The sequence below is a fragment of the Arvicola amphibius genome, chromosome X (genome assembly GCF_903992535.2).
Source record: "Arvicola amphibius chromosome X, mArvAmp1.2, whole genome shotgun sequence".
In the NCBI taxonomy this organism is placed as follows: Eukaryota; Metazoa; Chordata; class Mammalia; order Rodentia; family Cricetidae; genus Arvicola; species Arvicola amphibius.
In genome coordinates, this window is record NC_052065.1 from 45,034,225 (window position 1) to 45,058,761 (window position 24,537).

At 38.0% G+C, this 24,537-nt stretch overlaps 1 long non-coding RNA gene across 1 annotated transcript; it reads left to right on the forward strand.

Annotated features, from left to right (window-relative positions):
- Nucleotides 1-1,784: 1,784 nt before the first annotated feature.
- Nucleotides 1,785-18,524, forward strand: LOC119805266. The gene is made up of 3 exons (XR_005283882.1): nucleotides 1,785-1,812; nucleotides 2,312-2,394; nucleotides 18,467-18,524. It is a non-coding gene; the product is annotated as an uncharacterized LOC119805266 (long non-coding RNA).
- Nucleotides 18,525-24,537: the final 6,013 nt, after the last annotated feature.

Sequence of the window (24,537 nt, forward strand, 5' to 3'; positions counted from 1 at the left end):
AGGTCCTCTGTGCTTATATTCTGGCTTCCAGTCTAGTGCTTTTATGGAGTTCCCAAGTGTGTGAATGATTGGACCCCTGTATCTATATCTGTTCCTTGTGCCTTTTCTTGTGCTCTTTTCCTTCTGTTTTTTTTTTCCTATTCTGATGTATTAGATTTAAAAAAAAATATCTTATTATATTGTGGGAAGGTATCCCTGCAAGCATCCCAATTAGCAGGGAAACAAACCATATGAGGAAAGAAGGAAACTTGGCTCAGCATGACTTAATTAGCTGGTGCCGGTTGAAACTTCTGTAGTCTGAGACCAGGCAGTTTATTTTAGACATATTTAAGTACAGTACAATTTTGGGAATGTTTCCTGGTAGCAATTAACCCAATCCCCTGTGCACAATAAAGCTTAAGGTGTGACTAGATAGAAACACTTTTGAAAAGTACATGTAATCTCCACCATGAAGATGGGTTCTATAGCCAAAGGGCCTAGGATCTGGTATGGTCTCAGACTGAGATAGTGTAAAGGTCAGCAGGCTATAAAGTCTCTGTGATATCTCCCCCAAGGATGGGGTCTACTGACCGAGAAACAAAGTTAAAGATAAAGATCTAAGGATGTGGAGTTTTGGATACACATTCTGGTGGGTTGGGAGAGGACTGATTCTACAGATAGTGAAGCACCGGGTTATGAACAGCATCCACTCCTAGTCTTTTGGGTGGAAAATAGGTATACACATCCTTTCTCATTGAAGAGATAAGCCTGTATGCTTACCATTCCTGGTTTTCCTAGTGCTTGTCGGTGAGTAAAGGACACTATGCCCTCTTACATTATATTATACTTTATTTTATTTTTATCCCTTAGAAGTCTGCTTGGTACCTAATGAGATACAGAAAGGAATGGATATGTATGGGAGGGGAGATAGGAAAGAGCTGGGAGGAGAGGGAGAAGAAAGCATATTCAGGACATGTATGTGAAGAAAAAAATCTATTTTCAATAAAAGAAAAAATATAACCCAATTTTTACAGATACATAAACCCATTTAATTATATAATATAATTATCTTCTGTTTTGGAACTAATCAATCATGATCAATAAATGGAAGAATCTGGTCTACTGATTAAAAAATAAACAAAAGGGGGACAAATTATGCTAATTTAGCCTCATTTGTTCCTCTGAAAAATTTTTTTCTTTTATTTATCTTCTTAAATATGTATGTTTTGTTTTTTATTTTTTTTGTGTGCATGTGCATATATGGTATACTCCAAAACCAGAAAAGGAGCTGTCCTTATGGTTAGATGTAAGCTGTCTAACTGTGGGTACCAGCAACAGAAGTCTGATCCTCTGAAGAACCAGCAAACACTCTTATCTGCTAAGCAGTCTCTCCAGCCCATAGTTTATTTTCATTATTTCTTCTTCCTCTTCTCTACTTATTATTACTATTATTAATCATTACAGTGTATGTTAGATGTGTGTGTGTGTGTGTGTGTGTGTGTGTATGTGTACACATGTCATAGCATATGAGTATGTTAGGATAAATTTTGGGCATCAGTTTTCTCCTTTCATTATGGATTCTAGGAATTGAATTCAGGACATTAGGTTTCTGTGACAAGCACCTTTCAATCTCTGGACTATGTTCTAGGTCAATAAAAAAAATTAAGAAGTGATTATTGCATTAAGTAAATAATTTAAAGTTGTTGGGGAGGTTGACCAATCCCTTGTCTGAGGGGCGTGGCTGCTCCAGGGCAAAACATACCTTTAAAAGAACCGGGGTTTGGGTAAGCTCCACCCTCTTGGTTCCCTGCTCTTCGCTGGAACCCTGGCTCTGTAAGTTTACCCCACTTCCTTCCTTTATTAAAGCTGATTATTTCGGACAAGGCTAGTTTTGGTTATTTCCCATTGCTGCCCGACCACCATGCTACATTTGGCGCCCCCACGTGAGGCTTTCTTTCTTTTTTTTTTTAACTACCCCGGGTCGCTTCCTGGCTGCCCGGAACCGGCAACCGGGGATTACCCCTCCCCCACAGCTCGCGGCAGGCCTGACCGCCAGATAATAGCAGAGTGTTCCTGCTCACGGCTTACAGGCATGCTGACCCGGCTTGATTGCCAGGCACACTACAAATACTAGGTGCACAGCCCGCTAGCTCGCGATAACTCGCACAGATTTCACAGTGCACTCAAGTGAACAGAGCCTGCACCCTGCCCGTTCTTACACAGGCGGCTCGCTTTGAGGCTACCTGTGATTCTGACCCCAGCGCGTAAGAGCGGCCCCTCTGCCCATTTTATAATCCACCCAGTGCACTGTCTGTGAGCTTCTATTTTTTAGAATTTCCTTTCCGGGTCTGACTTTCTCCGCCACGTGGATCCAGGTGCACCCCGCCATCTACTGGCAGACAATGGTCATTGCAGGTATTTCTTTCTATTATATATATATATATATATATATATATATATATATATATATATATAATACATATATATGTATATATATATACAGATTTGATTGAAAATGTCTGATAATATCACCATTGAAAAATTTTATAGCTTGTTTGATTGCACAATGACTGAATTTTGCAGCGATGCAAATGTGGTTTCCTTTGGTTGGATATTTACAGGGCTTGGTATCTTTCTTATTTTTATTTTTTTCATTATAACGTGGTTGGACAATAGAAAAATGATAGAGTCCTTACAGGCAGAAGTTGAAAAATTAAGGAAGGGCACAACTGTTTTGAGAGACAACTTCCAAATGGTTGAGACAATTTCAAAAACAATTCAGATTGACAATAACCACATCAAGAAACAGTTTGAAGTTCTTGAGGAAAGGAATAATAGATCTTTGTCTTATATGACTATCAATTGAGCAAAATTTGCAGGAGATTCGGTCTGATTGTCCGAAAAAATTCATTGGTGTGGAAGAAGGAACAGCTGATTTGAATCATAAATTTTAGTTCCTGTCTGTAGGAACTGAAACATTATCTGAGAAGATTCGAACCATTGAATGTATTTATAAGACTTTATCAAAGGGCTATGAAAGATTAATGGACAGAATTTCAATACAAGATGGCACAATTCATGCCATGAAAATTCTGTCCAAGGATGAGATATTATCTGTATTGGTCAAACTTCGTATCTTAGAATCCTCTATGAAAGCCTTGGAACATAATTCTGGACAAGAGATTCAGGCCTTGCAGAAGGCAATGGTAAACAGATTTGAAAAGATTGAGGAAATTATAGACTCTGATGAACAGGAGCAAATGGTACAAAAGAAAATCTTAACCCCATCAGTGAATAGAACTCTCCGGGATAATTTCCATAAAGCTCTACCTGCCTTTTCAGTAATAGCAACAGAGAAGATGACTGGTTCTAAAAACCCTAGGTTCATCAAGGAATATACATGGGAACCCGTCCGTATGAATGATCTCAAAGAAATTAAACAAGCCATTATGAATTTTGGGCTGCATTCGTCCTTTGTTAGAGAGATGCTCAAAACTTGGTCTATAAGCAACAAGCCAATGCTCCACGATTGGGTACAGTTAGTATCTGCTGTTCTAGAGAACAGATCTCAATTAAATTGGAAGTGTATGTTCAGACAAGAGGCTAGACTTTTAGAACAGCAGGAAAGAGCGAAGGGAATTGACATTACCCTAGATCAAATTCTAGGTGAAAGACTTTTTTTCTGATCCTCTAGAACAAGCTAATTATGATGAACACACCTTATCCATATGTACTACAGCAGCATTAAAGGCTTGGGACAGGATTCAAGACCCAAGACAGAGAATGGAATCATATATCAGAGTTAAACAAGGTCAGAGAGAACCATTTAGTGACTTTTTACAAAGACTAACTAAAGCTGTACAAATAGGGATATCTGCCCCAGAAGCAAGGCGTATAATAATTGAGTCTTTGGCTTATGAGAATGCCAGTGTGGAGTGCAAAAGGATTTTGGGACCTTTAAAGATCAGATCAGCACCCTTGGATGAATGAGTCTTGCATACAATGAATGTTGATACGTTTGACTATGGCACTGAAGCATGGGTAGAAGAAGCAATTTCCAATGGAAAAAGGCATCAAAATACCAAATGTTTTAATTGTGGCAAAATGGGACATATGAAAAGGAACTGTAGACAAAGGATTTCCAGAAATAATAATAATAATGCCTCTTCCAGGAATAACAGGAATAGGAGGCCTCAGCCTTCAGGTTTATGTAGGAGATGTGGAAAAGGTAGACATTGGACAAATGAATGTAGATCGACAAGAGATAGACAAGGCAATCCACTGCAATCAGGAAATACAATGGGGGGCCTCTCGCAGGCCCCCATGGCGAATGTGGTCCAGTCATTCCCGTTACTACAGAGAACATGCCTCATCAGGACAATTAGAAAGTCCCATGCTTGTTAAAAGCAAAATCGGCCTAAAAGTTGAGTTACGTGTATTTTGGCAAACTTCTATAAGTGATCAAAGACCAAAGTTAAGATTGTGTGTAAACGGCATTTTCATTACTGGCCTGCTGGACACAGGCACGGATGTAAGTATCATTACTCCAGAATCTTGGCATCTGTATTGGCCTCTGCAGGACGTAAATGTTCAGTTCCTGGGAATTGGAACCCTATCTCGAGTAAGGCAAAGCACGAGATGGGTTGAAGCATAGGGACAGAAGGACAAATAGGAAAATTAAGGCCATATGTAGCTAATATTGCAGTGAATTTATGGGGCCGTGACCTATTGTAGCAATGGAATACCCAAATTAACATTCCTGCTACATCTAGAGCCTATATTTCTGAGGAAAATATTAAAAGTGGATAAAACAGGATTGTCTTATCTTGCCAAGACAGGGTAGGATAGTTCTACTAAAGGTTCCTTGCCTTTGAAAAATGGTATGTCGGTTGTGTTAGGCCTTAGCCAAAGTTGGTTGCCTCAACATTGCTACGAGACTTGTGTGATTGCCCAGGTAGTCAGTTGTCTCTGTCATCTGTTGCACATTTTGGAAGTTTCTCATTTGTACTTCCTGGTTGCTTAAGTAATATTACTTCCCTTCTCAGATCTTTGATGGGGTTGAAGATTAGATGATTGTAGCTACCCTCTACATTATTTAGACTTCTTGAAGTAGAATGCTTAGTAGAACTTCTGTTATATGTTCCTTGCTTAATATTGTTTGCTTCTTGTAATTTTATATTATCTGTTCCCATTGTATATAGTTGTATTTGGTTTTGAATCTTTCTTATTTAGACAAAAGGGGGATATGTTGGGGAGGCTGACCAATCCCTTGTCTGAGGGGCGTGGCCGCTCCAGGGCAAAAAATACCTTTAAAAGAACCGGGTTTGGGTAAGTTCTACCCTCTTGGTTCGCTGCTCTTCGCTGGAACCTTGGCTCTGTAAGTTTGCCCCACTTCCTTCCTTTATTAAAGCTGATTATTTTGGACAAGGCTAGTTTTGGTTATTTCCCACTGTCGCCCGACCGCCATGCTATATAAAGTATTAAAGCAGATATCATTTTCTGGAGCTAACTGTTCTAAGTATCAAAAACTTACAGTGTGATCTAGCAATTCAATTTCTAGTAAATTTAATTTTGAATGATAGACTTAAGTGAAGATTTAGTTGTATTTGTACTTATTTCAATGCTACTTATATTGCAAACAATACTGATGATTAACATGGGATTAATTTAATAAGTATTTACATGATATACTGTCTTATAAAATCACATTTTAGCAGAAGACTGGATATAGTAAACATGCTCATGATTATGAAGTATAATTAGTTGATAACAAAATATTCAAGACTTTTTTTTGTGTCCGAGGTATAGTTTATTATCTTGTGGAAAATAATAACAGTTTAATAAAAGATCGTCGTTTACCTTTTTATGGTTTAAACATATGGGATTATTTTTAATTCATCCAATTAGTATAATTCCAATTTTTACTTAAATAATACATTTATATTTATGGTATTAACACTATTTTGTTAAGCCATAGTGTTTCCACTTGTCTCACCTTCTCAGGATATTCTCTCTCTCTCTCTCTCTCTCTCTCTCTCTCTCTATATATATATATATATATATATATATATATATATATATATATATATATATATAAAACCTTTTACTTAATTCCAACACACCCCTATGCCCCACTTAATTCATGTATGCTTTTCTCAGACAGCATTAAAGTGCATTGAACTTAAAATATAATGGCTATGCAAAGTTAATGGTTTATTTTCCATGGTGGTTTGAGTAGGAATGATGCACATGAGCCCATACGTTTGATGGAACTGTGGAAAAGAATTGTGTGGCCTTGCTGGAGGAGGTGTGTCACTGAGGGTGATCTTTAGGGTTTCAAAAGTCTATGCCATTTCCAGTTAACTGTCTCCTCCTTATGGGTTAGATGTAAGCTCTCAGCTACTGCTTCAGAGTCATACCTGCCTACCTGCCTGCTGCTATGCTCACCATCATGGTGATCATAGACTAATCCTCTGAAACTGTAAGCCCCCACTAAACTATTTCATTTATAAGTTGCCTCATGGTGGCTCTTCACAACAATAGGAAAGTAATTAAGACATTCTACCACTTTCTGTGTAAATTATCTATAAGTATAGAATGAAAATAAGAAAATTATAAATCATAGAAGGTACATGCAGATCACTGTGGAATCTGTGAGCTAGAAGATGTAATTTATTCTTTACTGTTAAATTACCACTGTATAGAAATTTCTTTTTCTTTCTCCCAACCCACACTCAGACAGTGCCTCTCAAACCATATCTTGGACTGACCTAGAGCTCACTATTTAAGACAGGTTGGCCTTAAACTTGTGACAATCATTCTGCTTAAGACTTCAGTATGCTGGGATTTTTGGTCTTAGTTACCACATCTGGTCACAAGAAAACAACCATCACACATGAATATTACAAGAGTCTTACCATATAATTTATGTTTCCATGACACATGAAACATCCTGTTTTGTAATGCGTTTCATTGGACTGGGGATATAATTCAGTAAAATGCCTTTCAAGGAAGAGGCCCTGAGTTTGAGTCCCAGAACTTGTGTGAAAACCAGGCAATGTAGTACATACCTGAAATTCTAGTGGTAAAGAAATGGACACACACACACACACACACACACACACACACACAAAGAGAGGGGGCATGAGCACACATATACAACATAGGTACTTGAGAAAGAACGAGAGATTGCCATTCTAAAACTTGTGGCTCCTCATTCCTCATATATCATATATTTCTTCATTCCTTTAGCACTATGGAATACTTGCCTTATCACAAGTGTTTATGCTTTTTAGTTCCTTCTTTATGATGATACTATACTTTGAAATAAGGTCCAATGGAATGAGATTGTACACAAAGGAAATGTTCCTCTATGACTGAGCTATATCCCTATCCCAGTAAATTAATTTTTACATGTGTATGTGTGGAATGTATGTGTGTATGTGCGTGGGTGCATTTATGATGTGGGATTCCCCTCTGTATGCTGTGAATACCCTTGGTTAATAAAGAAACTGCTTTGAGCCTATAGCAGAGCAGGGTAGAACAGAGCTAAGTGGGAAAAACTAAACTGAATGCTGACAAAAAGAAGTTGGAGTCAGAGAAAAGCCATGTAGCCCCACATGTTCTGGAGCTGGACAGAACTTTACCGGTAAACCACAGCCATGTGGTGATACACATATTACTAGAAATGGGTTAAATTAAGATGGAAGAGTTTGTCAATAAGAAGCTAGAGCTAATGGGCCAAGCAGAGATTTAAATTTCTGTGTGGTTATTTCAGGGCTGAGCAGCCAGAAACAAACAAGAGGCTCCTACTACACATGTATATGCACAAGTAAACATGCACATGTACAGTGCATCTGGAAGCTAGAGGTTAACATTGGGTGCTTCCCTCAATTACTCACCCTTTTATCTTTTAGTTATATTATCCCATTTGAACCCTGAGCTCATCAATTCAGCTAATCTAGTTAGCCACCTTACCTGGAAGACCCCATGTGTTTATCTCTACACTAGGATTTCAGGCATATGTTATCTCCACTCAGCATTTATGTGGCTGCCAGAGATCTGAACTCCAGTCCTCATGCTTAGGTGATAAGTACTTTACTTGCTGAGCCATCTTGCCAGCCCCCCCCAATTGCTTTTTAAATAAATGAATGGACTTAAAACTGTTGAAGAAAGACTGAAAACATGGAAGTGGAGTTACGTCACAGTAGAAAAGATCTTGGGTCTGTAAGATTTGTGTTTTCTTCTATACAATTTGATCATAAGACATTGAACGAGCCTCTTCTCTTATTTATAATAAAAGAGAGCTTTGGAATCGGCTGAATTATTAATAATTATTTCAATACGGAAAACTTGGAATCAGGGAATCAGGATTCGACATCAAATGACTCTTAAGATGGGCTTAGAAAGGGAAGCTAAATATTCAACTTATTTTTATGTTTTTCCCGCCCATGAGTGACAATTTTATTTAGTTTTGTTATGGAAAAGCTTGATTTATCCTGCTTGTAGCAAATTAAGTTGATGTTTGGACACTGGGAATAACAACAAGATCTAGATTCAATGACTAAATATTGAAAGAGTGAGGCTGAAGGGGAAGCAAATATGTGAACTTGTTTAATGGAGATGGTCTGAAAACTCACAGCTGTTCAGTGAAACACTGGGGAAAAAGGCAGGCATTCTTTTCCCAGTTAGAGAAAAGCATATTTCTCAGTCACAGTATAACTGAAAATGCATTTTTATTGTCAAATATTTATTTCAGCATCATTCACATATCAAAAGAATTAGTACTTTTTCAAGGTAAAATTCAAAGTGTTTTTGCATTTATAAATGTCTTTTTTGACCCTTACTGAAATGTCAAAGATAAATTTGTTGATATTTCTTACAGTCCAAATGTCCTTGGAAACCTTGTAGCTAATAGCAGAGAAGCAATAAAAACAAACCAAACAATGGCTTTCTTCTATCAGAATACATTTTCCCAGTAGTTCTTTCCCTGATTCAAGGAAAAAAATCAAGTCTTCTAGGATGTTTAGGTTATAGGTGATGTTATGGTCCTGAGATTCAACATAGCTCTCTGTTTAATGAACCATGTCACTTGGTAATCTTAATATTGATTATTAGAAGCCACGTTTTAACTGTGTAATAGGCATTGCAAGTTTTTTTAAGGCCAAATACCTGTAAGTGGGTGTGTTGGTCAGGGTTCTCTAGAGTTATAGAATTTAGAATTTATGGAATTAATCTCTCCTCTCTCTCTCTCTCTCTCTCTCTCTCTCTCTCTCTCTCTCTCTCTCTCGTGCGCACGCGCAAGATGACTTAGTGGTTGAAAGTGTTCCCTGCTTTTGCAGAGTGCCTAAATTCTGTCCCCAATATCCAGAGCAAACAGGTCACAACTGCATATAACTCCAGCTCAAGGAGACTTGGTGTGCTCTTCTGTCCCCCCGCAAAGCATCCTCATACATGTAACACACACACACACACACACACACACACACACACATTAATAAATAAATAAAAATAAATAGTGTAAAAACCTTTTTTTAAAGTCCTATAAGTGAGAAGAAAACCATATTTGAAATGTATACCCTTTTCTCTGTAAAAGTAAATGCAATATTTACTATTTTTTTAGAATAAAAAGCTGGATTTGAAAATTATTAAAGTACTGAAAAGGGAGTGCATCAAACAATTTTTCTTGTAATTGTAAGAAATTGATCAAAATGTTATTAATAATATAGGTATTCCATAAACATGTGTGCAAAGCCTTTAAAGACTCACTATGCTTTTAATTTTATTTCTATTTTATTTTTTATATTATTTATGTATATGATGTCTGCACATGTGTGTAAAATTATCCCCAAGCATATCTTTCTTTGATATTAAATTTTCTTTGTCTTTAAAAGAATCATATTTTGTCCCTCTTGTTATCTATTCAAACTTTTAGCCAAAGTTTTCCCATTTCTTGTCCTATAACTTACTTCTTTCTTCCTTATTTGGCAATAGTATTGATCAGAGTTTGGCAAACTATCACCATGGATTAAATGAATCCTGTTCCCTGTTATTTTTTAAATGGGAGTTTATTGGCCCATAGCCTTATTCTAGATACATAAATGTGGGAAGGGATGAAAAATGGAGAGCATATTAAATGTCTTCCTAAGTGGTGAAACATCACATTGATTTTGACATCAGCTGGTGTGACCTAGATTCATGAGTGAAGAGGCACTGTTAGACATTGGAAGTAATCTTAGATACGCTTCCTCTAGGGACATGTGAATATGCTCCTGTAATGAGGAGATGAAATGTGGTCCCTGTCACTCTCACTTTCTCTGAGAAACTAAAGCCCTATGCTTGCAAAAAGATGGGAAAGCTGAAAAAAGCAAACAGTGTAAGAAAAAAATTTCAAGTCAACCAGATTGTTTCTTTTCCCAATGATGAAAAGGAGTGATCCACTGTGGGAGTGCAGATAGGGCTGAATAGTTGCTGGTGGCCATTGATAAGCTCCTACTACCGCTAATGGAATTTATTCACTTTTTTCTTTATTAGGCAAGGGTCACAAAGAAAGCCTCATTCCTCTCCTTATTTCTTTGATGTAAGTAACAAAAGCACATGACAATACTGAGAAATGATACACTAGTATAAAACCATGTATGTACTGCTGTTGAAGCCCTGTTGAGGAGGAAGTTCCTGCTTGTTGAATGGTGGGATATGTGATGAACAATGTTCACAAAATTTCCAAACAAGCTGTTTGCCAATCCTTCACAAATGGGAAAACCTGTTTCATTTAACATAACAGGTAGCCTTAAGCTCTTCTTTGTAAGTTGCTTGTTAGATAGATCTAAGATTCCTGCTAAATTTTTTGTTATTATTGTTACTAAGTTTTGAGACAAGGGTCTCACTATGTAGCTCATCTTCTTGCTTTAACCTCTCAAGGGCTGGGATTACAGGTATGTATCACCATGCACAGATCATTCTTCTAAGAAATGTATTTCATCCATTAAATTGTGTGCTGTAAAAGACAGGGTCTTTGTTATTATTGACACTTGTGCTGTTACTTCCCTTGTATTCTCCATCATGCTTGGCAGTAGTGCTTATCTTAGAATAGAATAAAATGAAGACTCACATTGGCTTCTTTGCTTCTTGAGGCCCTGTTTTAGACCTTGATTAACTTAGGTGAGGGATCCACTTAAAAGTCACATCTCTCCCAAGTTGTACAGTCATGTGTCTAAGGCCTCCTTCATAGTTTCAGGGAAGATTATGGCAATGAGTACATTCCTAAAGCTGAGGACTGGTAAACAGTCTCTGCTTACAGAACATCAGGTGGATGGAGAGTGGGTGTTCTGTGTAAAGTTCATGGAGTCCACTGTGGATCAGAAACAAGGCAATGAGTAAAGAAGGAAGGCACACTCACTCTACAGAAAAATCTCCTCTTTATTCAAGATAGGACAAAAACTTCAAAAACTTTTAAATGGAAAAATAAATAAATAAATCAGAGAGACATCACCCTTTCCAATAGCCACAAATAACATAAAATATTTTGGAGTAACTCCAAGAAAACAGGTGAAAGACCTGTATGACAAGAACTTTAAGAATTGAAGAAAGGCTGGGCGCACACCTTTAATCCCATCACTCGAGAGGCAGAGGCAGGTGGATCTCTGTGAGTTCGAGACCAGCCTGGTCTACAAGAGCTAGTTCCAGGACAGGCTCCAAAGCCACAGAGAAACCCTGTCTCGAAAAACAAAAACAAAAACAAAACAAACAACAACAACAACAAAAAAGAATTGAAGAAAGATATTGAAAAAGATAGCAAAAAATGGAAAGCTCTCCCAGGCTCTTGGTTAGGTAGAATTAACAGTAAAATTGGAAAGCTTATGCAAAGCAATCTACAGATTCAATGCAATGCCCATCAAAGTCCCAGCAAAATTCTTCACAGACCTTGAAAGAACAATTCTCAACTTCATATGGAAAAGCAAAGATCCCAGGAGAGCCAAAACAATCCTGTACAATAAAGGAACTTCTGAAAGTCAAAATCCCTGATTTTAAACCGTTCTACAGAGCTACAGCACTGAAAACAGCCTGGTATTGGCATAAAAACAGTCAGAGTTCCAATGGAATTGAATTGAAGACCCAGATATCAGTCCACACACCTATGAACACCTGAGTTTTGACAATGAAGTAAAAAAATATATAAAATTAAGAATCAACAAATGGTGCTGGCATAACTAGATATCAATATGTAGAAGAAAGAAAATAGATCCATATCTATTACCATGCACAGAACTCAAGTCCAAATGGATCAAAGACCTCAACATAAACCCAACCACACTGAACCTCATAGAAGAGAAATTGGGAAGTACACACATTGTCACAGGAGACCATTTCCTAAATATAACCCCAGTGGCACAGACACTGAGAGAAACAATTAATAAATGGACTTCCTGAAATGTTGCAAGGAGAGAGAGCCTGCTTTTCATCCTGGCCACCCAGCTATCTTACACATGAAATAACCACACATAAATTATATTAATTAAATTTCTGCCTGGCCCATTATCTCTAGCCTCTTATTGGCTAACTCTCAAATCTTGATTCAACCCATTTCTAATAATCTGTATGTCACCCCGAGGTTGTGGGTTGCCTGGAAAGATTCAGCATGTCTGACCTTGCAGCTTCATGGTCTCTCTCTCTCTCTCTCTCTCTCTCTCTCTCTCTCTCTCTCTCTCTCTCTCCTTTCTTCCTCCCAGAATTCAGTTCTCTCTCCGCGCCTACCTAAGTTCTTCCCTGTCACCAGTCCCAAAGCAGTTTCTTTATTAACCAATGAAAGCAACACAAATACAGAAAGACCTCCTACACCACTGAAACTGAAAAGCTTCTGAAAAGCAAAGGACAAGGACAAAATGATAGTCTACAGAATGGGAAAAGATCTTTACCACATTGGACAGAGGGTTGATCTTCAAATTATTCAAAGAACTCAAGATATTGGTCATCAAAAGAACAAATAACCCAGAAAAAAATGGGGTACAGACCTAAACAGAGAACTCTCAACAGAAGAATCTAAAATGGCTGAAAGACACTTAAGGAAATGTTCAACATCCTTAGTCATCAGAGAAATGCAAACAAAACTACTCCGAGATTCCATATTACACATGTCAGAATGGCCAAGATCAAACATAAACAGTGATGACAATTTATGGTGGAAAGGATGTGGGGTAAAGGGAACACTTCTGCATTGCTGGTGGGAGTGCAAACTGGTACAGCCACTTTGGAAATTAGTATAGAATTTCTCTGAAAATTAAGAAACAACCTACCTGAAGACCCAGCAATACCATTTTTGGGTATATACCCAAAGGTTGCTCAATCATATCCCAAGGACATGTGCTCATCTATGTTCATAGCAACATTATTTGTCATAGCCAGAATCTGGAAACAACCTAAGTGCCCCTCTACCAGAGACTGGGTAAAGACGATGTGGTACATTTACATAAAAATCTTAATATTTGTGGCAAATGGATATATCTAGAAAACATCATATTGAGTGAGGTAACACAGACTCAGAAAGACAAATATAATACACACTCACTCATAAGTGGCTTTTAGACATAAAGCAAAGGAAAACTAGCCTACAATTCACAATACCAAAGAACCTAGACAACAAAGAATACCCTAAGAGAGACATACATGGATCTAATCTACATGAGAAGTAGAAAAAGGCAAGCTCTCCTGAGTAAATTGGGAATGTGGAGATCATGGGAGAGGGCAGAAGGAGTAGGGGGAGGAAGGGGGGAAGCAGAGAAAATATATAGCTCAATAAAAACAATAAAAATTGCTTTATTGATCTAAAAACAGAGATAATTGCTTATGACTATAAATGGTGTATTCATAAGCTACATTTTCAATCAAAAAAGAAATGTTTTCTTGAATTGTTAAAACTTTTATCCTTCAATCAGTTATTCATATTAAACCAATGAAGTGTAATTGTTGATGCGTATGGGGAATATAATAGTATTGTATTGAGAGCAAAAATCATTTTATCAAAAATCTTAAATTCTCAAACAATAACAATTCTACTTTCATTTGATATAGTTCAGCTTCATATTGCCATTATCTATAGAATACTTTAATAAGAAAGAAAACTTTGCAGTGGCAGACACAAATAATTGTAACAAAATTTAAGTCACTAATCTGGAGGCTGAAGTAAAGGACACAGGATTCAAGGCCAGCCTAGGCTACACATTGAAAAACTCCCTCAAAACCAACCAGCCAACAAAACAACCCACTGGTGTGGGAAGTCCTTCTGTATTTGTGTTGTTTTTATTGGTTAATGAATGAAGAAGCTGCTTTGGCCTGTGATAGGGCAAAATAGAGTTAGGCTGGAAAACTAAACTGAATGCTGGGAGAAAATAGGTAGAATCATTGAGTTGCCATGTGGCTGCTAGAGGAGACAGATGGTGGAAACTTGCCGGTAGGCCACGGCCTTGTTGTGATGCACAGATTAACAGTAATGGGTTAATTCAAGATGTAAGTAAGAGCTAACGAACATATGCACAAACTAATAGGCCAACCAGTAGAATAATTAGTATAGTTTCTGAGAGATTATTTGGGTCTGAGCAACCAGTAAATGAATGAGCAACCTTCTTCCAACAACCAACCAACCAACCAACCAATCAACCAACTAAATAAATAAAAGCAACAACACAAAAATAAAACCCAAAACAAAAAAAAAACTTTAAGTAGATAGAAAAGTTTAAAAGTTAATTTTTTATACAAATTTCTATTAATTCTTTAAGTGGCTACTAAAACATTTTGTCTTTCTTTTTGTGGTAAGAGTTGTATATAGAACTTTACCACTTTGACTTTTATCTATGCAGTCCTGTGGCATTGGTAACATTCAAATTGTTGTGCAACCATCAGCACTTCTCATCTGCAGAACTTTCCCGTCTCATAAATGTATTTTCTTCTTTCTCTCTACGCTGACAAATAACATTCTTCTTTCCAGTTCTATGGAGTTAACTACTCTGGAGATCTCATGTAAGTGGGACATGAAACTGACTTTGCTATGGTCAGGTGACACCTCCAAATCACATAGGGTTTTTTTTTCTGCAGTATAATGTATAATATAATGTTTTGAGCATTACAACACTGCATACTCAAACTTTCAGAGTTTTCTGAGTAACTTATCTAGATTCTACTTCAAAGGGGAACTTCAGCACTTAAGCAAGCTTGCAAAAGCGAACATTTATAGAGAAAACAATCTTCTTTTACACTAATTTTCTGTGCAGTAATGTTACCCAGGTGGCTTAAAAGAGTTAATGTACCTCCAACTTACTACTAGTGAATAACTGAGAAAGTGGATCTCAGACCCAGTTGATTCAGCATTTGTACAGCAAATCATATATCTTGCTTATGTAAGTCCTACAATGCCAATGATGCCTCCTCTGCAGAGGATTTACAGTTTAGTGGATGAGAAGACTGACTTAGAATCAGTATTGCTTTCTACTCGTACGGTTAATTGACTCAGTGGTTCAGTCCTAATGAGACAGCTGGTGCATACCCTGTATTTCAAGTCTAGAAGCTTTTGCAAATTTCTCTTAAGTTTTGATCGTACCTAAAGATAGCATTATCTCAACTGCTATTTCTATAGCATTAAACATGCAATAAATAATCTTCCTCCTGAGTTGTTCAAACTGAGGACATTGTACTTTGTACTGATTCTCTCTCTCTCTCTCTCTCTCTCTCTCATTAAACATGATGTATACAATGAACAAAACAAATTTATTTTAAAAATTATTTAATAGTTCTGCTATATTTAGAGAAGAAATGGAAACTGGCTGAACCTGTAAAAACATAATAGCATTTTATTTTGAAATATTTTGCATTTTTTAAGTTTTGAACTTGTAATCATGTTACATATTCAAAACTGAAAAGCAATCTCTTGGTTTTAATGAAAACTGAGCAAAAGTATTGAATGGGTACACCCAATCAGACATGATATCCATGAGCTGGGAAGGAAGTGAAAAGGTGTTCAACCTGACTTGCCACTAAAAAAATTCAAATCAAATCCACAATAAGGGACCATAGATCAACCATAATTACTGAAATGAAAAAGAAAACCTCTTTCTGAGTGTGTAGAGCAACTAAAACACATGTACATTGTAGGCTATAATGTGACTTGTCCCAACCATTTTAGAAAACTAGGAAGATTTCCTGCAGCAAACTTGTTGCTCTTTGAACTGACTTGGATTTGGTTCCCAGCTCTTACATGGTGCCTCGCAATCATCCATGACTTCAGTTCTATTTCAACTCCCTCTTCGGACCTCCAAGGGCATCAGTCATGCATATGATACGCATACATACATACAGGCAACACACATGTGTATACAAATAAATAAATCTAAAATAAATATTATATATGTGTTTATACATTTGTCTTAAAATATCTTCTTATATTTGTTCCAAAATATCAAGTGTATGTCTAGAGTTAGTTGGTAAATATATTGTAAAACAGTTATATAATAGAGTAATGCACACTACTGTTTTAATATCCTGCGTCTATATATACATACACATGTATGTATGTATATGCACATATACACATACATTAAAAGAAATATTAGATTAATTGCACAAAATAGTAGAGTCACAGATTAAGCATATTTATTTCAATTTTGTACGTATGAATTATGCATGTGTGAGCAGGTGTCCTTGCCTGTGTGTGCATGTGTGTAGGCTAGAGGTTGACTTCTGCTGCTTTCCTCTACTGTTCACCTTATTTTTGTTTTGAAGACAGTATGGTTCACTGAACCCAGATTTCACTGATTGTTAGGACTGGCTGTCCAATGAGCTCGAAAAATACACTTGTTTTGACTCCCCTTAAGCCCTGGGGTTAAAAAGACATGCTGCCAGGCTTGGCTTTTAATGTGAATTCTGGGATCCAAATTCAGGTCCTAATGCTTATATCACTGAGTCATCTCTCCAGCTCATAATTCAATTTAAGTAAGTCAAAAAAGTATAAAAAAACTGACTTTCAGAAGTAAGGATGTTGCTTCCCACTTCGGCGGGTATAGTCCTGATGTCCTTACCATGGCTGGGATAAACTGGTATCAAGTTTCAGTATATATAACTTTTGCATATAAATTATTACTTTAACACAGTGACATCTTGAAATATTTTGATTTAAAATCTGAGGGCAGTAAGCTCTCTAGTACAGAGAATTTTTCAAAGCAATACTCAGCTTTCCAAAGCCAAAGAACATACTGTAATAGAATGTGACAAATATTGCTTTCTGTTGGAGCATCAAATATAATTCAAGATCCAGTCAGAGTTCAATGAACTGTGAGCAAGATTTCACAGGATTGTGGCAAAGTTGCTTCTAGGAACCCATAAGCACTAACTGAGCAATAAACCTGTGGATTTATGCTTATGGGTTTCTGGAAGCAACTTCATCACATAGCAGAACGGTCCCCGTTAGGCTGGTTTTGAAAAGCAAACCTGAAAGGGGGAAAGCAGGGGTTTGAAATGAAGCTTACTGAAATTGAGTTATCAGCTATTAAAAGGTCAGAATTTTGGAACTGACAGCTTTAGCAAAGTGAAAATGCCCACTGAAACAGAAAACTGTAGCCCCAACCTTGATGGGACTTTCAGTGGTACCCAAGACCACCCGATGATGTCTGAATTATTGGCAGGGACTTTGCAACTCATGAACTACATCCCTAAGAGCTTTTCTCCTTTAGTATTCTCAGGGAGAAATGATGGCTTGTCTACTCCATATGTATGATGCTCAGCCAACCAGACCAAAAGCAAAAGGGAGGCTGTCAGGCTCACTGGGAAGCCGGAGCATATGTTGTTCTCATTTTCACTGTTTCCAGCATTGTGCTTCCCAGTGAATAAGCAGTCGGGGCAGAAATGTTGACAGAAACATGATTAAGTGGTCGAGAGTTTGCCAAGATTGGCAAAACAACACCACACTATGTCCAATATGGTAGTCACTGGCCACATGTGCCTATTTAAATGCAAATTACAATTTAAAAATTCATGGCCACTGTAGTATTATTCACATATTGGCGACCATATTAGATGGGTTACAGAATATTTTCATTCTGCAGAAATCTGTTTGATAACACAGCACTAGAATAGGATGTCAAAATGTACATTGTAAACTTAATCCAGCCTATGTTTATAGATGATGGTTTATCACACCTGAGCTCATACGTGTACATATTGTCTTTTGCTCGTTTTGTATTGCAGTGACTTTTGACAAGTAGCAATGCAGACTACCTGGCAGGAAATCCTAAAATGGGCCTTGACACAAAATATTTTTTTATCTCTGCTTTATCTTTTAATTTTCTAGACTTATTTATTTTTGAGACAGGGTCTCACTATGTAACCCTGACTGGCTTGGGACTTACTACCTAAATGAGGCTGAATTCAAAGAGATCCAACTGCCTCCACGTCCTGAATCCTGATGTGAACCACCATGAGAAGCTATTATTTTTTATTTTTAAAGGTGCAATGTGAGCATGCGTGCAAATGCCTATGAAAACCACAAGAGGGCGCCAGAGACCGTGACCTCAAGTTACAGGTGCTTATTAAATGCCTTGAATAGTTTCTGGGAATTAAACTCAAATCTTCTGAAAGAGTAATACACACTTCCAGTAACACTGAGCCATCATTTCCCCAGTCCCAGGAATTATTTTCCATCCTTCCTTCCTTTCTTCCTCCCTTTATTCCTTCCTTCCTCTCTGTCTCCTTCCCTTCCTTCCTCCCTCCCTTCCTTCCTCCCCCTCTCTCCCTCCCTCCCTTCCTTCATTTTTTTTGGTTGTTTGTTTCTTTGTTTTTGAAATAGAGTCTCATTATGTAGCCCTGATTATTCTGATTGTTGACAAGGCTTACCTCAAACTCCTAGAGATCCACTTGCCTCTGCCTCCTAAGTGCTGGAATTGAAGACACATGCCATCAGACTCAGTAGTTTGAGGCATTCTTGACCGTGCCAATTCAGATTTTTTTCCATGGAAATATCTAAGGACTTCATGGAAATATGACGGCACCCAATTGCCTCACAAAAGATAAGGTACCACACAGACTACCCCTTCAGTCCCTACAGAATAACTGGAATATGGGGTGAGCCCACCATGGTGGCACACTGCTGGAAACCCAGCAGCAGGAGGGCACAGCCAAGAGCACTGAGGGCATGATGCTGGCCTGACAATGCAGTGAGATTCTTGAAAAAGTGAAATAAATATAAATTAAGGTTTTAAAAATCTGTTCTTTTATAATGAGGAAGTGACTCTGAGGGAATAAATTCAGTTTCATGGTTTTTTACCTACCTTATACTGAAGATCATATCCATTGTGTAAGAAGAAAAGGAATAATGCAGACGTCTGGCTTGAGCAGGCTTCTGTGGAAGGCGAGGGGAATTCTTTGCCTACTGTTTTGAGGAGTACGCTGAGAGTGCTTAGAAGTTGGAGTCTCTAAAAGCATAAACATTTACCATGAACATCCTGGAGATGAGGCTTTCCTTCGTGTATTCTGCTGGGGTGAACATGGTGCCCCTTCCATCCAGGGCATGAAGGGAGTCTGAAGCTAAGAAGGACCTTAGTTTGGTTTCCCTGGGAATCAAATGCCAATACAAGGATTTCAGTGGAAATGATTGATCTGGAGAGGCTGAGAGTCATTGAATAGAAATGGAAGGTAGCCAAGAAAGGCTGCATTAATAAGCATGTTGTTGTTTTGAGTATCTGTGGCTGGTTCCCATTACAGATCTCTGAGAAGAGTGTATCACTGAGGTTTCCAATTCAAAGGACAAGCAAGCAATGGTCTATTAACTCTTGTGTCCAATGATGGTTGTCTGCCTCACAGAAGCATCAATATCACATCATAACCACACTGCTATCAATTTCCCATATGAAAATATCTCAGACCTGTCTGGCCAAAGGGTAAATATATCTCTTTAGTTAGAGAAAGACTCCAGGTTGATATTCTTAGGAGCAAGCAGCAAGAAAAGCCTCTGGGGTGGGGAATGAATCAGGCTTCCAGAAAGTAGTCAGAGTAATAACGATTCCTTAAAGTTCTGAATATCCTGTCAGTTTTCTGTGAGGCTACCTGCCTGTCCTTAGGGTCACAATAGAAAAAAAGCTGGAAACTCTTTACTGGCTACACTAGTCAGCTTTTGTTAGTAAAAGCTGGGTAAATTTATAGAGATAAGGTATTTATTTAGATCGCTGACCTGGAAATACAAGTTTGCAAATGATGATAGCTTTCTTTCTGGCAGTTCTGGCAGATGTCCAAGATGGTATATGCCATCACGTGACAGCAGCCAGGGAGTTCTTGTGTGTGTTTATATCCTCTGAGTTCTCTCTTTTCCTTTAGAATGTCACCATTGCTCAGTCATGGAGACTCTTCTGTTATGAGATCATCTCATCGTAATCAGTTTCCAAAGCCTTTTCCTCAAAATCACAATAATGTCTATGGTTTACCTCTTTAAATACCTCGCAGATGTGGCTAAGTCTAGCACATGAACCTTTGAGGAATAGACTCCAACCATATCCTTTTGTTACTCTCTCTGTGCCAATCAAATTCCGGTAATAATGTGGGACCTTGATAGATTTTCCATGTTAGGGCCTGATCTGAAACCTTTGTTTATGCTTATTAATTTTCTCAAAATTATTGAATTTAATGTGCTCATTGTTTCAGATATGTTTGTCATCACTGTGAGAAAATACCTGATAAAAGCGATTTGAAGAATAGATGGTATATTGTGGCTCATACACTGAGGGTACAGTTCATCAGGCCTGGGAAGTCACAGTGGCAGGGACATGAGGCAGTGGATCCCATTGGATCTGAAATCAGAAAGCAGCAAGAGATGAATGCTGCCGCTCAACTCATTTTCTCCTTTTAACTGAGCTGGAACTATGGCACTGTGGTTGGTACTAGCCCCTGTTCAGAGTGAGTCTTCATTGTTCTCTTAAACCTTTCTGAAAACATCTTTAAACATAGAAAACATATAAAAGTGTGTTTATACGGTGATTTTAGATCCTGTCATGTTGGCAATCAATTATTAGTCATGGCATTTGTAAAATATGTTTTGAAGTGTATAAATGTAGTAGATCATACTATATTCAGTATTTCAATATCAAAGGGATGTCATAGTACTTTTAATTTTCAAAATGTAAATTCAATCTGTCAGCAATATCAGAGTCCTGATTTACTGTTTGTGTTCTAATCCTGTGTATTTTCCTGCAGGACCACCACCTGCTAACGAATGACTGGGACCACTTTAACTTCTCAGATGGAGCCTTTCTGAGTTGCATGTTTCTGCTGCTCCCTTTAGAAGACTTGCTTGTGTGCTGTGGCTATATAGGGGGGCATGCTTTATAGCTTATAGAACCAAGAATCCCAAGCACTCATCACTTCCCCCTTTTTAGAAACTCAATTTCTGCAGGAATTGCTCCTCTTTTCTTCTAGACCTGTATAAAGCAAACTCATATTTCATTCAGGGATTTTTGAGCACAAAACATGGAATTTTTCTTCATACCTCAATCCTACTCTGTAACCAAGATATCTACCCTAGAAAATGTTGAGCCACTAGCTGGTCTTGAAGAAGTAGCCACCTGGCATAAACTTCTAACCATACTCTGGAACAATGGGCACCAAACCTTTCCTTAAGGAAGATCTTAGAGACACATTTATTTTTTAAAGGTTTATAGATTTAAAATTTTTGTCTGCTTATTTAAATTTAAATTTTTACACCCCTTTTCATTCTTTTCTCATCCTGACTGGTTCCCCTCCCTCTACTCCTTCCATTCCCCACTGCACTCTCCCTCTCTCCCAAACTCATTCTTCTTCCATTTCCCTTCAGAGAGGAGCGGGTCTCCCAGCAATAATAATCAACGATGGCATAACAAAATATAGTAAGACTAGGCACAAACTCTCATGTCAGGGTTGCATGAAGCAACCCAGTAGGAGGAAAATGGTCCCAAGGCCAGGTGACACCCCTACTCCCACTCTTAGGAGTTCCACAAGAAGAAAAAGTTACACAACTGTAATATGTATGCAGAGGACCTAAGTCAGTCCCAAGCAGGCTCCCTAGTTGTCAGTTTAGTCTTTTTGAGCCCTGCTGGGTCCAGGTTAGTTGATTCTGTGGGCTGTGTTCTCCTGGTGTCTCCCATCCCTTTTGCTCCTACAATTCTTCCTCTCCCTTGTCTGGGGGCCGGCTCCTGGAGCTCCAAGGGGCGGGAACCCAATGGAGTCCTCTAATTTGTGCTCTCTCTCTCTTTAATGTTTGGCTGTGGGTTTATGTATCTTCTCCCATCAGCTGTTGGGGAAAATCAATTGGAATAGTCAACCATCTATGACTATAGCAGAATATCATTAGGAATCATTTTGTTGGTATTTCTCCTATTCTAGGTCTCTGGGCCACCTGCCTCCAGTTCTCAGTCATCTAGACAGTGGCAAACATAGGCTCCCTTTCATGGCGTAGGCCTCAAATTGGATCAATCATCTGTTAGCTCTTCCCACAAGTTGTGCCTCTCCATTGCCCCAGTACATCTTGCAAGTAGGATAGATTGTAGACCAAAGGTCCAACCACTGGAAATTACCTAGTTACAGAAGATGGCTGGTTCACACTCCATATCATCCGTTACCAGGAGTCCTTGATAGGATCATCCACATAGAGTCCTGGGTGTTTCTATTGCACTAGTTTTCCACATTGTCCCCCAAATGCCCTATAATTCCAGTCTCTCTCTCTCTCTCTCTCTCTCTCTCTCTCTCTCTCTCTCTCTCTCTCTCTCTCTCTCCCTCCCTCCCTCCCTCCCTCCCTGTACTCTCTCCCTCCATTCTCTTGCCTTTTCTTATTCTCACATGTCACCAGTCCAGCAGCAAGATCTATTCTATTTCTCCTTCCCAGTGTGATTCATGTGCCCTACCCCACCCCTTCAGCCCTCCTTGGTACTTAGTTTTTCTGGGTCTTTGGGTACCATTATTATCATTTACTTAAAAGCTAATAATATTCACTGCTGAGTACATACCATGTTTATCTTTCTGGGTCTGAATTACCTCACTGAGGATGATTAATTTTCTAGTTCAATCCATTTGCCTGAAACATTCATGATATAATTTCTAAACAGCTAAGTACTGCTCCATTGTGTAAATGTGCCACACTTTCTTTATCCATTCTTCCGATTAGGGACATCTAGGTTATTTCTGGTTTCTGGCTTCTATGAATAAAGCTGCTAGGAACATAGTTGAACAAGTGTCCTTTTGGTAGAATGGCCCATCCTTTGGGTATATGCCCAAAAGTGGTATAGTTGGGTCCTGATGTAGATTTATTCCCAATTTTCTTGGAAGCTGCCATATTGATTTCTAAGTAGCTGTACAAGTTTGCACTCCCACCAGCAATGGAGGAGTGTTCCCCTTGCTTTATATCCTTGCTAATATGAGCTGTCACTTGTGTTATTGATCTTAGCCATTCTGACAGGTGTAAGAAAGAATCTCAAAGTAGTTTTGATTTGTATTTACGTGATGTTAAATGTTTCTTTAAGTATTTTTCCGGCATTTGAGATTCTTCTGTTGAGAATCCTCTTTCTAGATCTGTACTCCCTTTTTAATTGGATTAGTTTGTTGATGTCTAATTTCTTAATTTCTTTATTTATTTTGGATATTAGCTCTCTATCTCATGTAGAGTCCTTGAAGATCTTTTCCTATTGTCTATGCTGCCATTTATCCCTATTGACAGTGTCCTTTGCCTTACAGAAGCTTTTATGTTTCAGGAGGCCCCATTTATTAATTGTCAATCTTAGTGCCTGTGCTATTGCTGTTTTGTTCAGAAAGTTGTCTTCTATGCCAATTCATTCAAAGCTATTTTCCACTTTCTCTTTTATCAGGTTTAGGGTATCTGGTTTTATGTTGATATCTTTGAACCATTTGGACTTGAATTTTGGGCAGGGATGATTCCCTATTCATTCTTCTACATGTGGACATCTAGTTAGAACAGGATCATTTTTGGAAGATGTTTTCTTTTCCATTGTGCCTTTCTAGCTTCTTTGTAAAAATCAGGTGTTCATATGTGTGTGAATTTATATCTCGGTCTTTGATTCTATTCCATTGATCAATGTGTCTGTATTTATGCCAATACCATGTGGTTTTTATTACTATAACCTTGTAGTACAGCTTGAAATAAGGGATAGTATTACATTTTTAATTAAACTAGAATTTTTATTATATCACTTTCCTCCTTTACATTTCTTCCTCCAGCTCTTCCTAGGCCTACCAACCTCCAAATCCCTAAGCTTCCATACTCTTAAGTTGATAGCCTCTATTCCTTTGATTCTTACTACTACATACATATATTAATATATACATATGCATACAATCACATGTGAATATAACCTTTGAGTCTGTTTTTGTTGTTTGTGTGTGTGTATATGTGTGTGTATATATATATATATATATATATATATATATATATATATATATATATATATTTAGGGCTAACCCTTTTGTATTGGGCAACCAATAAGAGGAAACCTGGAAGAGATGAATTCTCCCTCCCCCACAGTCATTAGTTGCCTGTAGTTCTTT